General features: G+C 53.9%; 1 pseudogene across 1 annotated transcript in view; it reads left to right on the forward strand.

Moving 5' to 3' along the window:
• The first annotated feature begins 320 nt into the window (after positions 1-320).
• Positions 321-15,495, forward strand: part of LOC146833567 (cytochrome P450 2D15-like) — a 450,055-nt pseudogene continuing 434,880 nt past the window's right edge. The window contains exon 1 of the transcript XR_014960252.1: positions 321-744. The product of XR_014960252.1 is annotated as a cytochrome P450 2D15-like (transcript). The remainder of the gene's footprint in view (positions 745-15,495) is intronic.

Below are 15,495 nucleotides of genomic sequence, written 5' to 3' on the forward strand. Positions count from 1 at the left end.
GGGTCAGCAACATTATATTAAATACAAGCTTATTGCCTTTTTTTAGTGCCTTGGCAAGCCAGCCTCAGGTCCTGCCACAAACTTTCACTCATTTAGCCGGTCTGCACTACTCCACCTCCTTCCTTTTGTGGCCAATAAGAGGGGAAGATAAGTGTCGGGGGGGGGGGGGGGGGGGGAGCAAAGTAACAGGTGTAAACTACATAATACTGGGAGGAGACAGAAGAGGAAGGGCAGACAGGAGTCTGACATTCAGAAACTTCATAACTGGGCGGAACTAGTAAATGCGAGTGGAAGGGATAAAATTGTGGACGTGCGGCAAAGAGGAGAGAGGGGAGGCAGGCACCGGTAAAGAAGGCATTGCCAGAGAGAATAGAAGCAAAAAGGAGAGAGGCGGGCAGCGGGAGGACACTGTGCCGGTATGCTGGCGCATACACCGCTTTCATAAACAAGCATTATAATTTAAAACACAGAACGGGGAGGGTGGAACGAAGAAACAGACAGTGCACTTTTGATAGCGAGCTAGAGGTAGCAAGGATGGGTCTGTTCTCTGCGCCCTGGCCCCTCCTGCCCTCGGGTACCTTCCTGACGATGTTGGCCCTCTTCTTCGCCGTCTTTGCTCTGCTTTATGACTTCATGAAGCGCCGGAGGAGCTGGGGCCGCTACCCACCCGGACCCACCTCCCTGCCCTTTCTTGGGAACATTCTGCAGGCGGATTTCAAAAATCTCCCCGAATACTGTTCTCGGGTAAGTCTGACGGCAGAGTACCGCTTTCTGCCTGAGTTTTCTTTGAATGTGTTGTGTAGTGAAGAGTGAGCGACATTTACAAAACTATATATGATGAAGTGCGATACGCACCACCGCTATTTCACTATCGATAGCCTAAATTGAATCTCTAATTGTAGGTGCCTTCTGACCTCCAGTAACAAGACAGTTATGTCCAGTGAGAGTACTTTAGTCAGTAAGATAGAAGAGGGGGGGGGGGGGCTATGAGCTTCATGCTTCCCAACAATCACATTGTGGAGATTGGGCCCTCAGGCCCGCATGCAGATAAGGGATGGACACAGACACAGGATCACTGGTGCGGTAAACTGGCCAGGAGCACGTGCGCTCGGCCCCTTTTATTGTCAGGGTCACCTGACTGGTGACGCCTGTGGTGGGTGGGTGTTCAGTGTGGGTTACAGGCACAATGGAACACTAGACTGTATCCAGCCGGATACTACATCCCTCCCAAACTTTAATGAAAGTTAAACCAAAATGAAGTCCGAACCTGTGGGAGAAAACACAAGTTCCAAACAAACCATAAATTGGTGATCAGGACTTCCACGTAGTCTCTTGGCTGATGGTCAACTGCCGGCGAGGGTGTTCTGACAGCCGGGACCACTCTGTCTCCTTGGCACGATGTCTGAGGGCTCTACGGATGTGTTCTTTTGGACTTACATCGTGGAAGTGCGCCTCACAATCTCTTTCTAGTACCGCCATCGGTGGAAGTGTGGGTGGAATGGTGGTGGACCACTGTTTGTTCGATTTTCCGCTGGGCGCCCTGGTAGAGGTGTTTCCTCCGACTAGTAGTTGAGTAGTTGTCTTCTTCCAGGACTCCCCGTTGCAGGATATCCCTCTCACGGATACCCCTCTCTCGTGAGTGTCCCCTCTCACTGGACGACCCGGAGGCCCTTTGTTGCCAGGTTTCCACTGGACCGGTGGACCGCCGCCTTGTGGCTCCACTCGTGTTGGGGGAGTCGCTACGGGTCCTCTTTCCGTGTCCGAAGTTCCGCCTGGAAAGGGTGTTGTTGGCACTTGGTCCTTGGCGCTCTGCCTTTGTTCTCCCAGGAGCTCCAGAGCCAGCTTCAACAGTCCATCTCTCGTCTTGGGGATCCGCTGCCACCGGTGTCCCTGAGGCCTCTGCCCCTTGGATGTCCACGGTCCTGTTTCCGTGACTTCCCAGAGGTGGTTGTTACCAACGGACCGGCCTGCTCGCTTCTGTCGTCCCCGGGTGACCTGCGGGTTTGCGCATCGACGCATACTCCCAGGGGTGCAGATGGTTTTCCCAGGTACTGAGTCTGACTGTCCATGCACCTTCTCACTCCCCTCTTCGGGTACTCCTTCTGGTGTGTGTGTTGATCTGTCACGCACACCTCTGTGCTCTTCTCCTTTCCTCTTCGGGTGTTCTCCTTCTGGTGTGTGTGTTGATCTGTCACGCACACCTCTGTGCTCTTCTCCTTTCCTCTTCGGGTGTTCCCCTTCTGGTGTGTGTATTGATTTGTCCCGCACACCTCTTTGCTCTTCTCCTTTCCTCTTCTCTTCCTCCTTCGTCGTGGCGTCGTGCCACTCAGGATCTGTCTTCCTTTTCCTTTCATTGCGACGTGATCCAGTCTTCCTGCCTTCTTGCTCGTCCTTACCAGGCTTCTTCGTGTAGCGTGCACTCTACGCGTTTCCCTCTGGTCTTGTCCCGCCACTAGGACACTGTCTTCCTTTCACTCTGTGACTGGACCGGTCGTCGCGACCTTCTGTCTCGTAGTTGCTTCTGATGTCGAGTGATGTTACTGGACCTCTTTTCCTACTCCTCCTGGTCCTCTTTATGGCCCTCTCATGGGGTCCTCTTCATTGACGTCCCCTCGGACTGCCTCTTCTCTCCGGCTCGGTCTTACTCTTCTCTCCGGCTCTGACCTCTTGGCAGGTCAGTGTGCTCTCCGACCTCTTGTAGGTCTGCATCCTCCTTGCGACCATCTGGTGGTCGGCGTCGTCCTCCTCGCGACCATCTTGGTGGTCGGCGTCGTCCTCCTTGCGACCATCTGGGTGGTCGGCAACCTTCGCGCGACCATCTGGGTGGTCGGCAACCTTCGCGCGACCATCTGGGTGGTCGGCAACCTTCGCGCGACCATCTGGGTGGTCGGCCTCTTCCTCCTTGCGACCATCTTGTTGGTCGGCCTCTTCCTACTTGCGACCATCTTGTTGGTCGGCTTCTTCCCTCGCTGGGTCAGTGCTTCAGCGCGCTCCTGCCTGCGCCCTTTGGTTGCTTCGTCGGACTCCCTTACTGCGAACTCTCTCCAGTGCTTGCACTCCTGGAGCTGGAGCCGCTGTCCCAGTTCTGTTGCTCACTTGCTTGGTGCTGGGTCCCTGAACCGCCTTTTGTCTTTCTGGTGACGCTCTTGTCTTTTCCTGCTGCTGCGACAACCTGTGGCCACCAGGTGCCGCCGCACTTCGTTCTTGCTGTGTTCAGGGCTCCCTTTTGCGCGCTCGTGTCTTCCTACTTCTTCCTTGCGCCTCCATCGGCCAGGCTCCTGTGGCTGCTGGATCTCCTTGGCTTGCTGCAGGCTTGTTTATTCCTGCATTGCTGCAGTACCACCAGTGTCCACTGGGTGGCAGGGGAGCACTTTTCCAGGCACCGGCAGTCTTTCCGCCAACTCTCTGGGCTTTTCCTAATTAGCAGCTGGGCCTCCGTGCAGCTTTGACGCTGGGATCAGAGCCTCACTCCTGGGTACACAGCACAGGACTCATGCAGCCAAAGTGAGTGGTAAGGCATTTCGTTTTTCCTCCTCATCTACACTGTGTGTGCTGATGCTGGTGAGCGTTTGTTCCTCTCGGTGCACCTGTACTTAATTATGGGCTCAGCAGCCCTCACTCCTCTCCTGAGTTCTGGGTGGCTCCCGCCTGGGGCACCTCGCGCTTCACCGCGCCGCTGGCCTTCCGCTGCCTGTGCTTTGCTCTCCTTGGGGAGGGTGGGGGCTGAGTAACTGGGTCCCTCGCGCTTCCCTGGCTGCGCGGGGACACACACTGCTACTGGCAGCCCGTTTGCTTTGCTGGGGGCGGGGCCGGCCGGCCGTTATCTCCCTCGTACCTGCAAACGGGGAGGGAGACCCTCGCAGGCTGCCCGTCCTGCTCTGTCCTCACTGCGGCCCCACAGCGTGGTCTGTCTTTCGCGTGGTTACCGGCCACGCATGGAATGTCCCAGGGGGCGGGGCACTACCCCGGACTGCTGCTCACGCTAAGACGCCTCACAGGCTGCCGTTGCCCTCTCGCCAGAATCACCGCACCGCCTCCCGAATCCCGGTAGGCTTTTAGCTTTAAACTCACCCGCCGCCGCAGCCTCACCTTCTCTATGCTACGCGGCGGGGAGGAGGGTGTTGGTGCAGTTGCGCTTTACTGCGGGTGCTGTCGCCGATGATGCGGGGTGGGCACCCGTCATGCCACACTCGCAGGGATCCCCTCCTCCATTTCGGACGCGGGGAGGGCTCCCGCTGGCCTTCCTCGCATCTGGGGCTCACCTCTGGTCAACGGGTCTCCTCCTTCCCGCGGGTGGGCTCCGCGTGGTGCAGTCTCTGTGTGGGGGTCGTGGCCGACGGCGGGTGGGCTCCGCTCGGCTTTCCTTCCTTACGGGCACCTCTGGGCACAGCGGCAGGGTCGACGGGGTCGGGGTGGGCACCCGACCTCCTCCTGCAGGGTCGCGGCCGATGCGGGTGGGCTCCGATCGGTCCGCTTGTCTTCGTGGCGCTTCTCACGCGGGGGTCACGGCGGCAGACTCGGGGTGGGCACCCAGCCGCCACAGGACATGCTGCGGGCTCCGCCTCGCCCTGCAGGCTTCTCGGCGCGTTGCACCTTCTTGCAGAGGGGTGTCCTCCCTGGGGGCATTCCTCTCTCCCTCTTTATTTTGTTTGCTTCGTGGCGCAGACGGGGGCTGCGCACGCGGGGTAGAGTACCCGCCTCGTCGCCAATGTGGAGATTGGGCCCTCAGGCCCGCATGCAGATAAGGGATGGACACAGACACAGGATCACTGGTGCGGTAAACTGGCCAGGAGCACGTGCGCTCGGCCCCTTTTATTGTCAGGGTCACCTGACTGGTGACGCCTGTGGTGGGTGGGTGTTCAGTGTGGGTTACAGGCACAATGGAACACTAGACTGTATCCAGCCGGATACTACACACATGAGAGGGGTGTAAGGCGCTGTGGAAAGGGAGTAGAATGCAGATTGTAACATTTTTGAGGACATTCAAAACCGAGATGAGAGAGAGTGTGTGTTTTTGTCAGTGTGCATTCAAAAATCCCAGGTGAGATCTGACAGACACCTCACCATACCGGACTGAAAGCACTTGTACTCAACTATTCATCAGAAAATAAATTTATTGTGGTGTGTAACACCCCAAACACCCCCCTGAAGCTACGGCCCTGGTTAGGTAACCATTTGCTTGTAACAACTCATCACAAGCTAGGGTGACCAGATATTGAGAAGCAAAAACCGGGATAGGTCAGACATAAAAATAGGACTAAAGCATTTCATGTTACTTTTATGTCCCGCCTGTCCCGATTTTTGCATACTCATGTAATTGTAAATATGTGTGAGTGTGCGAATAAAGATATATATATGTGTACAGGTGTAGGCTTTCTGCTCCTTTTGCAGACTAAGAAACCTGGAGATCAACCTGTCCAAAACCAAATTTATGGTTTTTAACTCTAAATTGCCCAACTGTCCCCTTCCCCACATGGATGGCACGGTCCTCGAAAGAGTCTCTACTTTTGAATATTTAGGGGTAACACTGAATGACAAGATGGAATGGGTGACCCATATAGCCAAGGCAAATATGAAGCTGGCCCAAGCAGCAGGAGGTATTCTAAAGGTACATAATGAGTGCACATCCAAAATTGTGGGACCTCCCGTAGAAATCTATAAAGCACAAGCAAAAGGTGGGGCGCTCTACGGTGTAGAGCTATGGGGCCACGCCAATGCCTCCCCGCTCTCTACCTCTGAGAATAGTTTCATAAGACCTAGCTCTAGGACACCCCCGCGCCGCACGGCCACCAGCTGCTGCGTGCGTCTTCCCCGCCTTCTGCCTCGCTGCCTCGCTAGCCGAGCCTCCGCCGCGTGACCACGCCCCCTGCCTTCCAGCGGCGTGTTCCGTGACCGCCTGACCAGCCCCCTTCGTATTTGCTGCTCTGTATTGTGTTTTGTTGCCTGTCTCCCTGTAACTTGCTTTTTGCCTTCTGTATTGCTTGCTTCGTTTGGCCCCTCCATCCTCCCTCCCCGCTCCCCGCTTCCCGCCACAGCCGCTAACCCCACCCCTTTTGCCTTCTGTACCCTCCCCGCTCCCGCCTCCCAGCTGCTCCGCCCCCCCGCGCACTTGGCCATATATGGCGACCGTGCGACGCAGGTGAGTGTGACCTAGCTCTAGGACACCCCCGCGCCGCACGGCCACCAGCTGCTGCGTGCGTCTTCCCTGCCTTCTGCCTCACTGCCTCGCTAGCCGAGCCTTCGTCGCGTGACCACGCCCCCTGCCTTCCAGCGGCGTGTTCCGTGACCGCCTGACCAGCCCTCTTCGTATTTGCTGCTCTGTATTGTGTTTTGTTGCCTGTTTCCCTGTAACTTGCTTTTTGCCTTCTGTATTGCTTGCTTCGTTTGGCCCCTCCGTCCTCCCTCCCCGCTCCCCGCTTCCCGCCACAGCCGCTAACCCCGCCCCTTTTGCCTTCTGTACCCTCCCCGCTCCCGCCTCCCAGCTGCTCCGCCCCCCCGCGCACTTGGCCATATATGGCGACCGTGCGACGCAGGTGAGTGTGACCTAGCTCTAGGACACCCCCGCGCCGCACGGCCACCAGCTGCTGCGTGCGTCTTCCCCGCCTTCTGCCTCGCTGCCTCGCTAGCCGAGCCTCCGCCGCGTGACCACGCCCCCTGCCTTCCAGCGGCGTGTTTCGTGACCGCCTGACCAGCCCCCTTCGTATTTGCTGCTCTGTATTGTGTTTTGTTGCCTGTCTCCCTGTAACTTGCTTTTTGCCTTCTGTATTGCTTGCTTCGTTTGGCCCCTCCGTCCTCCCTCCCCGCTCCCCGCTTCCCGCCACAGCCGCTAACCCCGCCCCTTTTGCCTTCTGTACCCTCCCCGCCTCCCAGCTGCTCCGCCCCCCCGCGCACTTCGCCATATATGGCGACCGTGCAAACGCGCAGCGGTCACGCGCAGCGGGCGCGCCGATTGTGCGCCGAAGGCACGCCAAAGGCAAGCCCGTCTACGCCCGTCCGCGCCTGGACCGCGCCCAGTGCCAGGACCCCTGGACCCCACCGACGGAAGACGACCCGACAGTCCTACGACGCCGCAACACTCATCGCACTCAACACCGGCGGGACCCAGGGATGCTACCGAGCGACTCCGAAGCACACCCACGGACCCTTCAGCTGCCACGCCTGCAAGTTCACCTGCATCCGGACCTGCCCGGCACCAGCAACTGCCAAGCAGAACACCAGCAGCAAACACCTCAAGTGCATCCTGCTCAACACCCGCTCCGTCCACAGACACGCCACCGAACTCTGGAACCTCCTAGACGCCACAGCCCCTGACGTTGCCTTCATCACGGAGACCTGGATGAACGCCTCTTCAGCGCCCGACATCGCCGTCGCCATCCCAGTGGGCTACAAGATCACCCGGAGGGACCGCACCGCCAACCAGATGGGAGGAGGCATCGCCATCATCCACAGGAACACCATCCGAATCACGACTAGCACCGACAACACCCTAACCACCGCCGAACACCTGCACTTCCAGATCCACACCGACCCGAAGACCACCCTCAGAGGCACCCTGATCTACCGACCCCCGGGACCACGCACTCAATTCAGCGGGGACATCGCCGACTTCGTCAGCCCGCATGCCCTCCCCTCCGCCGACTACATCCTCCTGGGGGACCTCAACTTCCACCTGGAGAACAACAACGACCGCAACACCAGCACCCTGCTCGACAACCTCGCCAACCTTGGGCTGAAGCAACTGGTGAGCACCCCCACCCACCTCGCCGGACACACACTCGACGCCGTCTTCTCATCCAGCAAAGACATCGCCTTCAGCCACGCCACAGAACTCCACTGGACGGACCACAGCTGCGTACACTTCACCTTTGAAAGAACGACGATCCACCACCACCAGCAACAGGTTGCCCGTAGAAGCTGGAACAAGATCACAGCCGACCAGCTCGCCGCTTCCCTGAGCCAGCACCCTCCTGCCAGCTCAGCGAACCCCAGCCAGGCCGCCGACAACCTCACGAAGTGGATCAGCAACTGCGCGGACGAACTCGCCCCGCTGAGGACCCCGCCCAGCAGACCCGGCAGCAAGAAAGCCCCATGGTTCACCGACGAACTCAAGAGCTCCAAGAAGAACTGCCGAGCCCTCGAGAAAGTCTGGAGAAAGGAACCTACACCGGACAACAAGACCACCCTCAAACTCGCCACCCGGAAGCACCACCAACTGATCCGTGCCGCCAAGAAAACTGCATTCAAGGACCGGCTGGACAACAACGCACACAACTGCAAGGAACTCTTCAACATCGTGAAAGAGCTCTCCAACCCCAACGCCGGAAACAACGACATCACCCCTTCGCAAGACCTCTGCAACTCCCTCGCCTCCTACTTCCACAACAAGATCGCGGACATACACAACAGCTTCAGCACCCAACCGACGCACGCCACGACCACAGCCACGCCGCCCACCGCCGCCCTCCGAGCCTGGACTCCGATCAGCACCGAAGACACCGTCCGCATGATGAACTCCGTCCACTCCGGATCGCCGACCGACCCCTGCCCTCACCACGTCTTCAACAAGGCCGACGCTGTCATCGCACCCCACCTGCGGGACATCATCAACACCTCCTTCGACACCGCCACCTTCCCCGAGAGCTGGAAGCACGCCGAACTCAGCGCTCTTCTCAAGAAACCTACAGCAGACCCCACCGAACTCAAGAATTACCGCCCAATCTCGCTCCTCCCGTTTCCAGCCAAAGTCATCGAGAAGACCGTCAACAAACAGCTGGCCGCCTTCCTCGAGACGAACGGATCCCTCGACCCCTCGCAGTCCGGCTTCCGAGCCAACCACAGCACCGAGACCGCCCTCATCGCCGCCACCGACGACATCCGAGCCCTGATGGACAACGGAGAAACAGCGGCCCTCATCCTCCTAGACCTCTCCGCGGCCTTCGACACTGTCTGCCACCGCACCCTAGTGCAACGCCTCAGCAACGTCGGAATCCAGGAGAAGGCACTGGAATGGATCGTCTCCTTCCTCGACGGAAGAACACAGAGAGTCCGCCTACCACCGTACAAGTCAGAAGCCACCGAAGTCATCTGCGGCGTCCCTCAAGGATCCTCGCTGAGCCCTACCCTCTTCAACGTCTACATGAGCCCCCTCGCGGCCATCGCACGCCAACACAACCTCAACATAATCTCCTACGCCGACGACACCCAGCTGATCCTCTCCCTGACCAACGACCCCACCGCCGCCAGAGCCAACCTACACGAAGGGATGAAGGAGGTAGCCGAGTGGATGACGACCAGCCGCCTGAAACTGAACTCAGACAAGACGGAGGTCCTCATCCTGGGCTCCACGCCCACCGCCTGGGACGACTCCTGGTGGCCCCCCGCCCTGGGCACCGCACCCAAGCCGACTAACCACGCACGCAACCTGGGCTTCATCCTGGACTCCTCCCTCTCCATGACCAAGCAAGTCAACGCCGTCTCCTCGGCGTGCTTCAACATCCTGCGCATGCTACGGAAGATCTTCTGGTGGATCCCTACGGAGACCAGGAAGACCGTCACCCAGGCCCTCGTCACCAGCCGACTGGACTACGGCAACGCCCTCTACGCCGGAACCACCGCCAAGCTCCAGAAGAGACTCCAGCGGATCCAGAACGCATCAGCCAGACTCATCCTCGACATCCCACGTAACAGCCACATCTCCGGACACCTGAGAGACCTGCATTGGCTCCCCGTCAACAAGAGAATCACCTTCCGTCTCCTCACCCACGCACACAAAGCCCTACACGATCAAGGCCCGAGCTACCTCAACAACCGAATCAACTTCTACGCTCCCAAACGCCACCTCCGATCTACCAGCCACGCCCTCGCCGCCGTCCCACGCATCCGTAGAGCGACAACAGGAGGAAGGTCCTTCTCCTACCTGGCCGCCAAGACCTGGAACTCCCTCCCGACCGACCTGCGCCTGACCCAAGACCACCTCTCCTTCAGGAAGAAGCTCAAGACCTGGCTGTTCGAGCAGTAACGGCACCCCCCCCCTAAGCGCCTTGAGACCCTACGGGTATGTAGTGCGCTCTATAAATGTCTTTGATTGATTGATTGATTGATAAGGCATCTACTGAGACTCCCACAGAGCACACCGCTGATCCCGCTACGCCTTGACTTAGGTCTGGTCCCCATACATGAAGTTATCCCTAACTGTCCTCTATTGTACTGGAAGAGACTTTGGTCCACATCTGAGCTCTTAAGTTATCAGGAGGAACTTAGTCATCTATTGACGCTAAGGGGTGTGGGAAAAATCCATTGGTTAAAGCATGTTAAAGATCTATGCCTGGCCCTGGGGAAGAGAGATCTGTGGCTTGCCCCCGCACTCTCCTCTGTTACGACTCCCAAGAGGGCGCTGGTCAAAGCACTCAACTATTTCCGATTGGAACAGATGGCACTAAGACCATCGTTGGGTACGTTGTCCAGTAGCTTTCTCGAAGTCAAGGACAGGTACCAATTTGAGAAACTCTTGGATGACATTCAGCACCCATTGGCGAAGAAATTGTATGTCCAATTTAGACATGGATCTCTCCCAGTGAGGGCAGTAACAAACAAGTGGTCAATGGCTCATTATGCATCTAGCCTATGTCCGGGGTGTGAATATGCTGAAGAGACCGATCTGCACGTTGTGCTATTCTGCCCCTCATACTCCACGGATAGAGCCAAATGGATCTTACAGTTATGCAAGTCCAGGGGCTTCAGGGATTACAGGGTTGTGTTTAGATTGCTGAAATATGACTCTACCCTGTTGACTGTGTTTGCGACCTCCAGATTTTTGTTCTCTATGTGGTGCTCTAGAGGAGCCAAACTTACGGAGAAAGCTGCACTAACTGTTTAACTGTCAGTACCCTTCTGCATTTACTAGGGAATTTTAATACCACTCTGAGTGGCCTGTTTTTATCTGCTTTTATTATTTCAAATACTATTTATTGTTCTAGGTGTATTGTTTAATCATGTACACTTTGTATTGCTGCTCATTGGTGATCAATTGGTTGTCTTATGTAATTATGTATTCTTCGCTTTTATGGTTTTTAACCGATAATAAAGCTTTTTGACTGACTGACTGAGATATATATATATATATATTCCAAAAGAAAAGCAATGCTGCAGGACGCCTGAGCCTATCGGACCAGAGCCTGTTGTGGCGCGTTGTTCTCCTTCATATTCCAAATGAACTTGCCATCCACTTCAGGACCATGCAAATCAAGCCACACCACCTTCCTTCGTAACCATCTTTATTCAGGCAATAGCAGGCAGCCTCTAAGTTCCTTTATACAAGCTGATAAAAAGCAGTGATGAGGGTCACATGACATTAACTCGGTTTTTGAATTTAAATTGCACTTCTTAATTGAGCCAATTATGATGGCGGTCGGACTGGAGTCCGTCCGCCATCGTGGTGGTGACCGGGACTGTCCACAATACATGAGGCGGTCCCGCACACAGGATTAGGATGCGACCACCACCATGGCAGTCAGATCCTGCATTTTAACATTGCTAAGGGTGCTGCTGACAGTAGCACCCGCTGCGATGTTAAAATAGCATGTTGTGCATTTCACTGCATTACGTGGCAGGCACCATACGGTGCCTGCCACGTGGAGCCGTGAAATGTAAGGTGGTACAATGGGTACCCCCAGTGCACCCACACCTCCCCCCAACACAAGGGGGGCCCGCAACGGGCCCCCGAAACCAATCTCTACCAGGAATTTCAATAGCGGTTGAACCGCACGGAAAGGCTGGCTGGCATCGTAATTTGGCGGACGGTGTCTGCTAGGCATTGGCACCATTTTACCGATGCAGACCGCTCCACCAGGCAATCGGAAGGATTGCCTGTGGTGGTTCTGTGGCGGACGGTCTTTGCGTCCGCCGCAATCCAAAAGCAATTCCCCCGCCAACGTAATGTAGCGGGGGAAAATCGTGGTCGGATGGCCGAGGGACCGCCACCGGATGGCTGGCGGTGGTGGTCCTTCTGCAATCGTAATCAGCCCCAATTTACGGGCATCTCTTGAATGGAGAGTATAAGTTTCATTTCAGCTTCGCAAGATGACTTTGTCTTTGTCCTAAAAAACCTGGACATTTCTTCATAATTAGGAAAAATGTCGGGACGCTGAGACAGTCCTCTTAAAACCAGGACTGTCTGGGGAAATCTGGGACATGTGGTCATCCTATCACAAGTGAGGCGTGACCACAATGCCCCACCCCTGAATACAGGCACAGCACTGATGGCTGCTTTGAAAGCTACGCAGCGGCTGAAATAAAGTATCGGCCTGCCTAAAATAGAATTTCTGTTAAAAAAAAAAAAAACATTTCTGTTATTAGAGAGGAAAGTTTGTGTTCTGGTCCCTGAGAATCACTTTCATTCACAAATTCTGAGGGAAGCATGGAGCTTAAGTCCTGAAATCTGTGGTGTAGCCTGAGGCTGAGAAAATGAACTGCACTTTGGGTCTAATGTTGCAAGAAAAGGTATTTAAAAAGGAGAGGAAGTGTCGGGGGTTGGAGCACCAAGGGGCATATTTATCAATGGGTCGCTTCGCTTTTGCAACACGCAACGGGGTACAAGAGTGACACAACCCTTAAGTTTGATTTATTAAGCCATGCATGGCCACCCTGCATGGCTGTGAGTGGCTTTCATACACAGCGGTGGCCGGCGCATGTAAGCGCAGTGGGGTGGGGCAGAACGCGGCAGGTGGGAAAGCCGACAGATGACGGAATAGGTATTTATTTATTGAACTGCACATATTTCCGTGTATGTTTTCATTTCCCTCCCTTCCACCCTGCCCCGCCCCCTCCCCACCAGCACACCACGTTTTCATGGGCCGGCCGCCGCTGTTCATATATCCAGAGTAATGCAACACAGGGCAGATCACGGTGTTGCATTACTCTGCCCTCAAAATGCGTTCTGTAGGTGGAGCGTGGGAGTTCCCATGCATCCACTCAAGGATTCTGAAGTATTCTCAAATTTACCAATACTGGTAAACCTGGGAATCCATCAGAATGTATGCCTTCCCAGGGGAGGCATAACATGGAAAAATATCTTTATGTACTCTCGTTACTTCCTCTTTCTATGTGTGCTGCATTCTGCAGCACACATAAAAAGAAGAAAATGCCTCACTGGATTGATTTTGTGCAGGAAGGTGTCCCTTCTTGTAGAAAAACAATCCTGCTTCCAATGCAGGCATCCTTGCACCATTGTGTAGAGGGTGGCTGTGTTGTCACTAGGCAGCACATTGTGTGCCAGCATTGGGAATATACAGGAATGTGTCCTATTATGTTAAATATGGCATATTTCTGCCCTTTCCCTGTCACACACAGTACAGTAGAAAATTGGTCCCAGGAGAGCAATTCTTAGAGACGTACAAGATTAGAACAAATTAGGCATAAATACACTAATACACTGTGAATATAGTGTTCAATGTTATTTAATCACGCTGAACTCCTTGAATGCTTTCATCAATGATTCAAAATAGCTGTACCAAACAAGTGCCCCGCGTACGGGGAAGAAGAGAAGGGGGAGAGGTAGTATGCATCAAGTGAGGGTTGGAGAAGTGTGAAGAAAAGATAGTGACATTAAATGCATCACAAAATAATTACAGTGAAGACGGCTTTCTTAAGCCATACAGTTCAATCAATCAAATGATCTTTATTTGGGTATTAAAAATATCCATAAAAGATACATATTATAAACAGTCCCACTTCCATTAAAAAAAATCGGACCAATATGCACATTACACATAAATACAATAGTAATAAAAACCCAGCACTATAAACAGTTTAAAAACGGGACAGTTATGTGCAATATTCAACTCGTTCAACCGTATAGGGGTTCCCCAATAGCATGAAAGGGGGGACTCTATAAAATACAAATGTCTCACAACTTAGATTACAAGGCAAATCTGCCTAAAGGTCTTTAAGCCCTTCCAACCTTTGATAAGTACGACACAGTTAATCCACTCTTCTGGTGTTTCTTAGTTGTACTGCCAATCGTAAAAAATGTACAGTGCTAAATAAGGTGAAAGGGTCGGGGGAGAGTTTGAGAAATAAAAGAGCCACTTTAGCCTGTCTAATTTCGGAACGTTTTAGGATGGTTTTTAAAAACAGAGACCTTGGGTGAGCATAGAAGGGGCAAATTAGGACGAAATGGAGGGTATCTTGCGGGGATCTTAGATCGCAGCCGCAACACCCTTTGGAACTTACATCATTTACAAAACCCGCTGGGACTGACAGGATGTGGTGCAGGAGATTTAACCTGAATCTGATCATCAGAAATCTGTCCTGTTTATTATACATGTTGGAAGATAAAATTCCATGCCCAGGCATGATTTTGTAAGCTGATATGATCTTACTGTGATTTTCCGCCCTTCTCTGTCCTCTCTAGCCCTAGCTGAGTACCACATAAAATCTGCCTTTATAATACCCTTGTCTCTGCTAACTAATGTAAATGGTTCGTTAAAATGTTTTTCTTGACCCGTTCTGCTCAGGACGTCCCTTACATATTTAAGCCAGGGTATTTGGGACCCCTTATCCCCCCCTCATGCAATCCTCCAGAATTAATCTGCTTAGACTTGCCTCTGGATTTGTCCAAATATTTATCCAACAAATAATGGGTTTAAGGCAAGCCCTCTCGCTAAGATAAGTAATACCCAACTCCTCATGGACAATGAAGGAAGGGGTACCTTGAGGCACTTGCAGAAGCCTTCTTAAGAACTTATTTTCCTCCAGTTGGATTTTTCCTACGTCTGTAAAACCCCACACCTCGCTCCCATACAGAGTCTTAGCGCAACATACCGAGCTATATAGTTGTACTATTTCGTTAGGTGACCAGCGACCAAGTCTAGTCGCATAATTCATAATCGACCCCACCGCGCTAGGGTGTTGGCTACATTTGTGCCTTACTAGTGGTTTGAAATTAAGATCTTTGTCGAATAAGATCCCCAAATAGTTGAAAAATGTTACTTTTTCAAGTTTGTGTGCTCCTATTGTGAAGCTACAGTTCTTAGAAGGCGTTTTACCCACTTCCATAATGTATGACTTTGTAAGATTGGGCACTAGATCCAAATCCGCCATTAACCTAACAAATCCACTAATAAGGGCCTGTAAGCTCCTTCCCGTGCGCGCCAAGAGGACCGCGTCCTCTGCATATAAGAGGACGGGTATACTTCTCCTCCCAATGCAGGGACAGTCTGCCTCCAAAGCTCCAAGCGCCTTATCTAGCCCATTTATATATAGCGTGAACAGAAAGGGCGCAAGGATGCATCCTTGCCTCACCCCACCCCGGCACCGGAAGTCTTCCGTGAGGTTCCCCTCGTCAGTAAATCTGACCCGTGCCGTAGTGTTATAATGAAGCGTTCGCAAGACATGTATCAATCCTGAATCCACACCCATGGCTCCCAAAATTTCCCACAGCTTTCTTCTGTTAACGCAGTCGAATGCTGCTGAGAGGTCCATGAATGCCAGGTACAC

Source organism: Triturus cristatus, chromosome 4_2, assembly GCF_964204655.1.
Source record: "Triturus cristatus chromosome 4_2, aTriCri1.1, whole genome shotgun sequence".
NCBI lineage: Eukaryota > Metazoa > Chordata > Amphibia > Caudata > Salamandridae > Triturus > Triturus cristatus.